Genomic DNA, 11,933 nt, shown 5'->3' on the forward strand with positions numbered 1-11,933 from the left:
TATAGAAAATGATTTAAAATAAATTTAAAGAAAATGATTATACATAAAATGTATTGCAGTCAGTTGGGACATACAGCACAGTGCTCATTCAACAAATGCACAGTTAAACAGATGAGTTTTGAGTCTTGATTTAAATGTGGCTAATGTTTTAGCACATCTGATCTCTTCTGGAAGCTGGTTCCGACTGCGGGCTGCATAATAGCTAAAAGCAGACTCCCCTTGTTTTGTGTGAACCCTTGGTATTTCTAACTGACTCGATCCTAATGATCTGAGTGGTCTGTTCGGTTTATATTCAGTGAGCATATCTTGCATATCAGCAAGACAGCAGCATCAGAAATGTTGCCCCAAAAGTTTACATCTAAAATGCCAATTGCTCCTAAAAATAAAAAAAACATGGAACGATTAGCAGTTCCGCATCACAATCCGTACACGAAAACTTGCTTCCGGGCACGTAAAAACGTCAGAGCGACCCTTAACGGATTAGACCAATGAACTTTTGATGTGTCATTTACTGGGGGAGGGTCTTATCTTCGTTTCTTAGCTTTGATTGGTTTATTTTTGGCCTATGAAATGCTCGTAAATGGTGATTTGCTTGAGGCGGCGCTGGGTGGGGAACTATGTTACGTGTCACAAGATTCCGTACAGTCATTGTTGGGAGCGTAACATGAAACCGTACAACGGGGCGTCATGATTTCGACGACGTGAAGGTATCGTTTCTATATAAATTTATGTGAATTACCTTAACTTTTGCTGTTTGTTACTTCATATACTATGTATATTATCTGTTGTCAGGCCGAAATAACCGATTTGGATGTGTATTTAGTTTCAGTATAAACGTGCACGTGTTTTCAACGGTGCGTAGGTAAGGTAGCTAATGTTTTATTTCATAAACATAGCTTATGCTGTTTATTATTTGATAGGCTGTGTGTATTATGAAAGCTTGTATCCTCCACCAAAAGTCCTTCATTTAGATCATCATTTAGTTTCAGTAGCTGCTATACTTTTTTTTTTTTTTTTTTAATCACTGAGGTAAACCCGTCAATAACGGTCACTGTATCAAACATGGCTTTAGGTTTTAGGAAACTGTGTGCTACAAGAAAACACTGATGCACTTTTGATTTTGATAAATGTTTTAGGAACATGAACATATTTATTAAAACAAATAAACAAAGAATGCAGTATATATATATAAAATAGAACATGTAATTGATATATATACAAAACTATTTATAAACATATTTACAGATCACGACTCATGGCACACTCCCTGCACAGCCATGCCTCCTCTGGTACCACATGAGTGACACACTCAGTGTGGTACCAGCGGTTGCAATTTTCACATTGCACCCACTCCAATATTTCTGTTGCAGATCCTGGGGGGCTTGGCTGCTTGCAAGAGGCACAGATGTCATTTTGGAGCCGCTCCTGCTCCCTCTCTCTCCGTAGTCTTTCTCTCTCTTGTTCCCTCTCCCTCTGCTTCTCTCTCTCTCTCTGCTCCTTCCCCCTCTCTCTCTCCCTCTGTCTATGCTCCTTCTCTCTCTGCTTCCTCTTCTTCTCTTCCTCCATCAATGCTCTCCTTTCCTTGACTTCCTCCATCCTCCTTCTCTTCGCCTCCTGCTTCTCCCTCTCTTCCCTCTCCTTCTCAGCTTGGTGAGATGCGAACTCGTCACTGGTAATGCAGCGTGCTCCGGCAGGAACCTGCTGCCGCCGCCTCCTCTGGGCCGACTGGTCAAAGCGTGGCGGGACCAGGATGTGGGCCAGCCCCGCCGGGATAATTCCAGCCGCGACCAACGGATTTGGCGGGCGATGGCAGGTGGGGCACTCTACACAGCCAGCAACAACTGGCACTGATATGATGTCGGGAGGGGCTGGGTGGGTCTGGGCCGGGGCGATGGTGGTGCTAGGAGGGGCTGGGTGGGTCTGGGCCGGGGCGATGGTGGTGCTAGGAGGGGCTGGGTGGGTCTGGGCCGGGGCGATGGTGGTGCCAGGAGTGGCTGGGTGGGTCTGGGCCGGGGCGATGGTGGTGCTAGGAGGGGCTGGGTGGGTCTGGGCCGTGGCGATTGTGGTGCCAGGAGGGGCTGGGTGGATCTGGGCCATGGAGATGGTGGTGCAAGGAGGGGCTGGCTGGACCTGGGCCGTGGAGATGGTGGTGCCAGGAGGGGCTGGGTGGACTGCCACTGGAGGGATGATCATCATCTGAAATGTAAATTAGAGGAGATAAAGATATTAATATATCTGGGCCTATTTACATAATATAAAGATATATTATCTTTAATATTAAATTATTAAAATATTAAATATGTATTTATATATTAAATATTAGTATTTACCTGCCAAATATTAAAAAATCTTATATATCTTTACATTATGTCTAATATAAAGATATTAGTAAATTATTGTTTGCATCGTTTCTATTGTATTTATGCAGTGTCTATTTTTTGTTGTTTTGTTTGTACCTGATCACTGTCCTCCAGTGCGTGCCTGTTCAGGGGGAACAAGCCTGTCAGCCAGAACCCCTTCTTTATGTTCTCCACGGTGGCTGCCTTTGGGTAAGCAAATTTTAAGATTGATGAAAAATGCTTTTTCCCCAGGACAAGGTCTCCCCTAATCAGGCCCATATTTGTAGCCAGCTTGGTGAAGGCCTCTTTCAGTGGCCCGAAGAGGGACACATCGAGTGGCTGAAGGGCATGGGTGGTGTGGCTTGGCAGGCACACCACCTCCACACCATTGCCCCGACAGAGGTCCACCACGTCCTTGGACATATGGGTCTCGTGTTGGTCGCAAGTTAGCAGGAGTGGACGCTCTGCCGGAGCATGCTTCAAGAAATGTTCAATCCACCTCACGAACAGGGGCCCATCCATGTAGCCCTTCTCACTGATGGCGTACAGGGTGTTGGGGGGGCCATCTAGCGCATAACTGTTACTGGGCAGGCATTGGGCATATATAATCATGGGGGGGATGCTCACACCTGCCGCGCTAGCACAGCAGTGGACGCTGATGTGCTCCCTCGTTACCACAGTTTGGCGATACACATGTTTTTGTCCCCTCTGTGCATATACCTTCTCCTTCCTGCTTTTTTGTTTATCCCCAAAGCCTGTTTCATCACAGTTGAACACCAGGTGAGGATGATCATGCCAGCTATTCTCGGCAAACATGGGCTCCAATATGTTGAAGAGTGCCTCCACCCGAGGCACCGTCACACCGAAGACCCTCTGCCGGTCCAGGGGGTCGGGAGTCCTGGCCGACAGCTCCGGATGGCGTTCCCGGAAACGGCACCACCACATACGGCTCAGCCCATGTTCGAAGTTCACCATTGTCTGGCGTCCCGAGGCCTTCACAATACCAGTGGCCATCAACATTGCTACGGCCCTTGTCACGGGGAAGCCGTGCATGCCCATCCAAATTATATACGCAACTAAAGATGCCTCTTCCTCCGGGAGGAGGGCACGGCTGGGGTGGGGCTGGTAGGCGTAGCGGCCTCGTCGATGGTCCTGAAGAGTGTTGTGGGGGATGCCGTAGCGGGCCCCCACCGTTCTCAGGCTCCCCCCTGCCTCCAGCTCCTCCAGGGCCGCCTTCATGTCCTCTTCGGACCATTTTTTATAAGCTTTGTTTTGTTTTGGCATTTTCTAAAAACACAAAAGACTTTGAGATTTGTTTTGTTTGATTTAAAAAAATAAATAACAAATGGTTCATTCATTCACCTGTGCATTTGTTCTTTGATATCACTGGGTTGAAGCAAAATGTTTACATTTGTCTTGGGTGGCTTACATTATACCTATGTATACAGTATAAACTTAATAAAATGGGTATTACACTGTTTATTCATGTATTCATTAGTTAGGTCTTTGAGATCACTGGGTTGAAGCAAAATGTTTACATTTGTCCTTGGGGACTTACATTAATGTAGGGGGCCGGGGGAGGCTAGTAAAAAGCATTTAGCTGCTGTTCATTCAAGTGTTCAAAAACTGTTTCTAGCGCACGTCAAAGTGCAGTTTCTTCTGCTTAAGCTGCTAGCTACTTACTTTGTTTATGGACACTCTGCCTCATCGTGCAGGGTGTCTTATAGTAATTAGATTTCATTATGACACAATTTACTTCACATTTGACTCTTTGGTTGACTTTAAAGACCTTATATCGCTGATCTGCAAAATGTTGTTCATTACGAAAAATGGCGCGTTCAGTCACCTCAGGTCGTTTCCAAGTCCTCGTGAGCATAGTTTTTAAACCGCCGTTTAAAATGGGGTTTTATTTACCTTATAACACACATTTTAGGTTAAAAATGTTCAATACCAATAACCATTACATTTAACTTCAATACTATAGACCACATGACCAAAACTCCATTCATTTCATTCGCGGACTCTCTTCCCTCCTTCGCCGGAGTCAACGTGAGATCCCCGCCCACCGCCATTTTAAAATGCCCCTCGGGTGTCATTGTACTTACTGGTCAAATGTCGTCTTCAAAGGGCGTGGACTTCGACAATGCGTGAAGAAGATTAAAGAGGACAAAACACAGTTTCCAAAGGTGTATATAACTTTATTTGACCTGGAAGTGATTCATTGTACATTTGATTCAAAGCGTCACTGTACGGATTCATGTTACGGAAGAGCCGCTGTACGGATTGTGATGCGGAACTGCTACACTATTTAAAAAACCATACACATCAGAAGCCGTAGTTCAAATACCTTCGTTTTACGGCCACAGCCTTTGATCTAACAGAGTGATCACACAAAAGGAGGCATTGCATTGCGCTGCCACGGCACGAGACTGCACGGGAAAAACATTAACACCCCGGCTACACAATACACAATAATCATACTACCACGAGCTCACTTACCTAGATATTGTACTACAGTTGTAGATCCGAGCAGATAACGAGCGGCAACCAATCAATGAAGTACGTGAAGTCCACTAGGTAGCAGCCGCTAGCCAGCTACCGCGTCCAACTCCAGCCACAGGAAGCGCTCACCAACCGGAAGGGGCGGTCCTCGGACAGAACGGCAAAGACAGTGGCTGTGGTCGAAATGGCATACTTGCTTACTGCATACTGCTTACTGCCCAGTACACAGTGTATACTGCCTACTATTTTTTAACGAATAGTGTGTGAAACAGTATACAATAAGCAACAAATTTTTCAGAGTAGTGTGCTTAATTGTCACATGACAAATACAAACATTAATTCAGCACAGCTGTGAAGGTTGTTACCTTACAAACAAATTAGCTAAATATTCTTTTACAAAGGCTTGTTATTAAGGCTTCATACTAGTAAACAATATTGGCAAATAACTTTACATAGGCTATGGACTGAACTGAATGAGCTGTCTTTAACTGAACAATATTTTTGGCAGTTACACTAAGTGGAAAAAGTGATATAATATTTTTGGCAGTTACACTAAGTGGAAAAAGTGATATAATCTAATTACACTAAGTGCAAATAATCATAAATTAAGTTTACAATAAAATAGCAGCATTTTCTTTATCAACAGGTGTGTAAATAGTAGTTAGGTGGCAGATATTTATACTGTAGTACATTATAAAACAGTATGCAATAACATATTAGACAATAACATTTTAGAGTGTAAATTATTATACATTTTATTTGATGAACACCACTTTCTTGGGACAAAAACCTACTAACAGCTAAGCACACTGTATTATTAATGAGGTGTTTAATCTCCACTTTTCAAATATTTACTTAATTTTTTATTGAAAATAAATGCCTTTCTGATCTGGTAAGTGATGGGAAAAGGAGTTGCACGAGTTTGAGAAAAGCCGAAATGGAACTCGGATCAACAGCAGCTGGTATCTGTTACTCTCTCCGCCACTGATTCTACAGAAATACACATGTCTTCTGCAGACCTGTTTATCACAGGCAGGCATTGGTGGGCGGAGTTCATGTAAATAGCCTCTGACAACAAATTGTCTCCCTTACCCGTTGCTCATATCCTGTCGCCTAGCAACCGTGACAGCGCCAAGCAAGAAGCGGGAAAATGGACAAACAAAGAATTATTCTCCTCATTTTAATTCTTTTGGAAGAAATAAAGCAATTAAATAAATTAAATACTTTCTTTGCTCGTTGTCGGATAGTTTTTTATATCAGACTACAAGACAGTCACATCCAGGTAAGCTATTATAGCCTATTTTTATTTGTTTTTAAGTATTCTACTAATTTCTCCTACAAATTCATTGAGCCGAAGCATAAACTTTAGCTTGTTTTGTCAGAGAAACTCCTCTCCCACTCCGCTACCGCTCGCTTCGTCCGCCATTACGCTCTGCCGAAAAGAATTATGGGATAGGTAGGACGGGAAAGGATCCACCACACCCATCCTTCAAATTCGGGGAAAAGGAGGACGTATTTGTGGGCCGCATTTGAAGGATCCTACGAATTTGGACAGCCTTCGTCGCGGCGCTGTGACGTAACATCCTTCAAATGAGTACTCCGAAGGATGCAGACCCTGAATTTGGACACAGCCATAGTCCACTCAACTGCCATACACTACATAGGGAGTACTGAACGAGTGAGCGATTTCAGACTTTTTTTTTTTTTTTTTTTTTAAATGCTTTATTTGAACATTCAGTTTACAATGTAAAATAATAAACTAAGAACACAACAATAATTATTACAAATAACAAAAATATTACAATAATGAAAGAACACACTTCAACAATATCAACGCACAAAACAAAAAAGTTAGATAGTGATGTAAATAAAATAAAAGAAACAAAAATAAGACAAAAGAGAAAGACAGAGGGCATTACTTAAAAGAAAAGATATCTAAACATTTAGTAAGGAAAAAAGTTTGTATGTCTTGCAAATCATACATGTTCTGAGTGCTTTTGGGTTAAGAGAGGAAGAAATTGTAATCAAATAATGTTTTATCTCTTGTAAGAATACCAAAAAAATTGGTTTACACTTTGAAAACTTACATTTGTGAATATAAAATCTACATAGGAAAATAATAAAATTTATTATAAAGCAGGCATTTGAATCCGCTTCAAAAAAGCCAAAAATAACAGTTTTGGGATTCATAGAGAAATTTTGCAAAATATTGCTTGAGATAAACCAACTAATATCTCTCCAAAGTTGCAAAGTGTAACTGCACGACCAAAACAAATGAAGAATAGTTTCAGTGTCATTCTGACAGAAAGAGCAATTAGTGTCAAAATCAAAATTGAATTTTTTTTTTAAGAAATTTTTGACTGGGTAAACATTCTGAATTAATTTAAAGGATATTTCTTTTACTTTGTTTGTGAGGAGAAATCTTTGTTGCACGGACCATATATTTTTCCAATCTAAATGATCAAAAAGACCATTCCAATATGAGATTGTGAAACATGTCTCACCAATAGGAGTGTTGACAGATTCAAGGAAAGATAATGAACCCAACGAGAGAGTGTTATTTTTGAAAAGCATGAGTATGCCAGATGGAATAGCATCCATAACTGTGGCAAACTCTTTGGGAGTTACAGGTATATTATATTCTGAAAGAAATTCTGCATACCTAAAAAGTAGACCTTCGTTATTAAAAAGCTGTCTAACATGAAATATGCCATTACTAAACCAATGATTATAAAACAAAGATTTATTTTTAAATAAAATACTCCTATTGTTCCATATGTAACACCGATGAGGAGAGAAATTGTGTTTGTATATGAGAGTCCATGCCAAAAGAACTTGTTGATGAAAGTTAGATAGCTTGACAGGGAGTTTATAAATATCATAATTACACATTATAGCAAACTCTGCACCACCAATTTTCGAGAAGACAAGCTGTGGGAAAATATTCCAAATAGAAGAGGGATTTTTAAGGAATCGATTAAGCCAATTTATTTTAATTGTGTTATTTAGTAAACTAAAATCAATTAAGTTTAAGCCACCGTTTTTTTGAGAATTCAGTATCACTGACTTTTTCAAATAATGGGGTTTGTTTTCCCATAAAAATTTAACTAAGATTCCATCAATAATTTTACACGTGTGCTTATCAATGTACAGTGACTGAGCAGCATAAGTAAGGCGAGACAAACCTTCTGCTTTAACAAGCAAACCTCTGCCTTTCAAAGAAAGGTCTCTCTGCAGCCAGCAGTTCAGGCGTTTCATTGTTTTTATAATAATTGGGTCCAGATTAGCAGAGCATCTAGAGTTATCTTTTGTTATTTGTATACCCAAATATGTAACACAGTTTTTAACAGCAATACCACAAATTGAAGAGAACATAGTGTTTTTTATTGGAAGTAGTTCACATTTATTAAGATTTAGATGTAGGCCAGAGGCTTTAGAAAAGAGATGAAGAGTACGTAAGGCTGCTGGTATTTGCAGAGAGTCTTCTAAGAACAGAGCAGTATCATCCGCTAACTGATTAATAATTATCTCTGTATTGCCAATATTGATGCCTTTTAGATGGCTTGCTTTGATGTGTAAACTAAGAAATTGTGTCGCAATTAAGAAAAGATAGGGAGATACTGGACATCCCTGTCTAACACCACGGTTTAAGAAGAATCTGGGAGAGGTACCGTTACTCAATTTAATGGAGCTACTACTGTTCATATACAGCATTTTGACCATATTACAGAAGGAGTCACCAAAACCAATTCTATTTAGTGCTTGAAATAAAAACTCATGTTCTAATGTGTCAAATGCTTTATAGTAGTCTAAAAATAAAATAAAACTTTCTTTTGAGAGTAAATATGAGTAGTCCAATAGATCTCAAATTAAGCGTATGTTGTTTGATATATGTCTGTTTGGAAGAAATCCTGACTGTGTTTCATCAATAATGGAATTTAGGACACATTTTAATCTCTTGGCCAAAGCTAAAGCTATTATTTTGTAGTCATTATTTAGTAGAGTGATTGGGCGCCAATTATCAATGAAAAGGGGATCATTATTTGGCTTTGGAATTAGGGTTATTATTCCTTGACATAGGGTGGGAGGAAGAAATGTGCTCTCTACACTTTGTCTAAAAACCTCTAATAGAAATGGTGCTATTTTTTTGCTAAATAATTTATAAAACTCTGAGGTGAGCCCATCAGTGCCAGGAGATTTTCCATTTTTTAATGAATTAATTGCGTCTACAATCTCATTCATGGTAATAGGAGCATCACATAATTCTTTATCTGCCATATTCAATTGCTGTACATTCTGAAGAGACTCGAAGAAATTAGTCGCATCTTGTTGGCAAAATTTAGATGTATATAAATCTGTGTAAAATTTAGAGCAGAATTTTCCAATTACTTTTTGATCATTTAATACTCCATCAATCATGAGTTTATTTCTATTACTAGTTTTAGCTTGTTGTCTTTCTAAACGAAAAAAATAAGCAGAGCTTTGTTCACCTTCCTCAAGCCACTTTCTGCGTGATCGGACGTAAGCTCCTTCAGCTTTATATTTATATATTTTATCTAATTGGTTTTGCTGTTCAGCAAGTTCAGCTTTTTCAAGATCAGTAATATTTTCCATATTTTTACCTAGAAGACTAGCAATTTTACAAATAACATTACTTTCATAAGACTTCCTCTTTTTAGCTAATTCACTACTGAATTTTCGAAAATATTTACAGACTTCATATTTAGCTAACTCCCAATTGCTGCAGTAGTTATCATCTTCCTTAGCATTGTTCCAATAATTTGTTATAATTTCATCAATTTTGTTTTTAACTTCATCATAGACAAGAATTGAGTTATTAAGTTTCCAATAGGAGGGAGTACTAGCTGAGTTAACAGTAGTTGAAAGAGGGATGCAAATAGAAATACATTTATGATCAGACAAAGGTGAAGGTATAATATCAGTTGAGATATTATGCAGCTCTTTAGAAGCAAGAAATAGGTCAATGCGAGATTGGTAGGAAAAAGATTTGTTATTCCATGTAAATACCTTTAAAGATGGATGAGATTCTCTCCAGTTATCAACCAAAGAAAATCTTTGCATGAACATCTGTAAGTAGAAATTAGAATTATTAGATTTTGGGGGCCATCTATCAAAATTATTGTCCATAACCACATTGAAATCTCCTCCGAAAACCAGATAAGAGTTGGGGTTGTTATTTAACAATAAAAGTATACGTTCTTCCATTCGATGAAGGAAATCTTCATTTTCTTTTTGTTGATTAGGACCATAAAGATTTGTGACAATAAACATCATATCTGAGATTTCAAGTAGGAGGCAAATATACCGACCACTCGGATCACATTCAGAAAACAGAATTTTCCCCTTAAAGCGATGAAGTAAAATGCAAACTCCAGCTGAACTTGACGTTCCATGTGACATCCACATGTCCAAGCCCCATTGTGATCTCCAAAAACGAAAGTCTTCTTTGATTGAATGACATTCTTGTAAAAAATAAAAATCTGAGTTAAACTGTTTAAGGTACAAAAATATAGCTTTTCGTTTAGTAAGGTTTCTTAGCCCTCTGACATTAAGTGAATGAATAGAAAGAACCATCAAGGAAAAAAGGAAAAGAAAAAGAAAATTTTAAATTTAAGCTAATATAAATAACGCGTTGAGATCGGACTAAAGAAATATGTGCCTAAATATGAGCACAGCAAACTACAATAAAAAACAGTATATTGATGTAGTGCAGTACAAAAAGTAGACGTAACCACAAAATATTAACTTCAAAACAGAAGAACCCGTAACAAACATGTGGCAAACAAACAAAAATCCCTAGAACACCTCGTTTTGTTCGGCAAGTTATGTGGGTTATTAAGTTATACCCAGTGACATTTCAATACAGTGCAACGTTAAATGTCAAAAACAGGGTTAAACCCCAAAATAATAAAATGCCTGACTTGAGAACGTAGTTGCTTCGCGTGGATATGAACTCTAGTTCGTTATAAAAATCCTGAATCGGAAAAAGTGCAGTTTTACTGCATAGTGAAGCAGTTAAATAAACAATCGTAGAAGGAAACTCAGGTTGGTGGAAAAATTTCGGTGCCATCCACAAAAGCTCTTCCTCCTACAAAGTATGCCCGCTTGTTGTCCCGCCGCGCTTTGTCCACAAGAGGCCATAGTTTGTTCCTCTTTTCTCTATCTGTCGGGGACAGATCCTCAGACAATTTTAAGTTGTTATTCCTGAGAAAAGGAGAGTCCTTCGCTGCCCGCCAAATGGCATCACGGTAGAAGCGCGAGGTAAACTGAAAGATGATTCCTCTAGGCTTGTCGTTGCTCGCTTGTTTACGCCCAAGTCGATGTACGGTATCGACAGTGTATGGAAGTTTGTCCTTTGCTTCAGGTAAAAGCTGCTGACAGACCTGGATAACCCTCTCCCGAACATCCTCCCTCTCCTTTTCAGGGATCCCGTAGATTCTCAGATTCCAACGACGTGTATATCCTTCGAGATGAGATAAACGCTGATCATGCTCAGATGATATCGCCTCAATCTTCTTCACCCGTTACACCGAGCTTACCTTTAACGTCATTAACTTCGGCACATACAAACTCAACAGCGGTCTTCACGTCGGCTATCTGTTTGGTGTTTTTGTTAACTCATGCTCGCGATCGCTCGTGCATTCTCCGCCACCATTCGTTCCAGGGCATCAGAACGATTGTTAATTAGAATCGAGAGTTCTTTGAGTTGTGAGAGGACACTAGCGGTATCGGTGCTTTCTATTTTCCGCTGTTTTATGACAGGAGACTTGCAAGGTGTTTCAGGCAGATGAGGGAGAACTACTTCAGCAGGCATAATATCTGCACAATCCATTTCTGACTCGAGGTAATCATGTAAATTGTCACTCAAAAGTTTGTTTGAAACTTGCTGTTCTGTCGATGTAGCTTTAGCAGGATTAGCTTTGGCTTGACCTACATTATTGTTCTTTCTTTTTTCAGATTTTCCCATTTTGAGTCACTATATAATCGTAGTAAAAGTCTCGTACGCACCAAAAGAAAAATAAGCAGTTTTTCTTACCGCACTACAAATCAAATTAATAGTTTGAATTTGCG

This window comes from Barbus barbus (assembly GCF_936440315.1).
Source record: "Barbus barbus genome assembly, chromosome: 4".
In the NCBI taxonomy this organism is placed as follows: domain Eukaryota; kingdom Metazoa; phylum Chordata; class Actinopteri; order Cypriniformes; family Cyprinidae; genus Barbus; species Barbus barbus.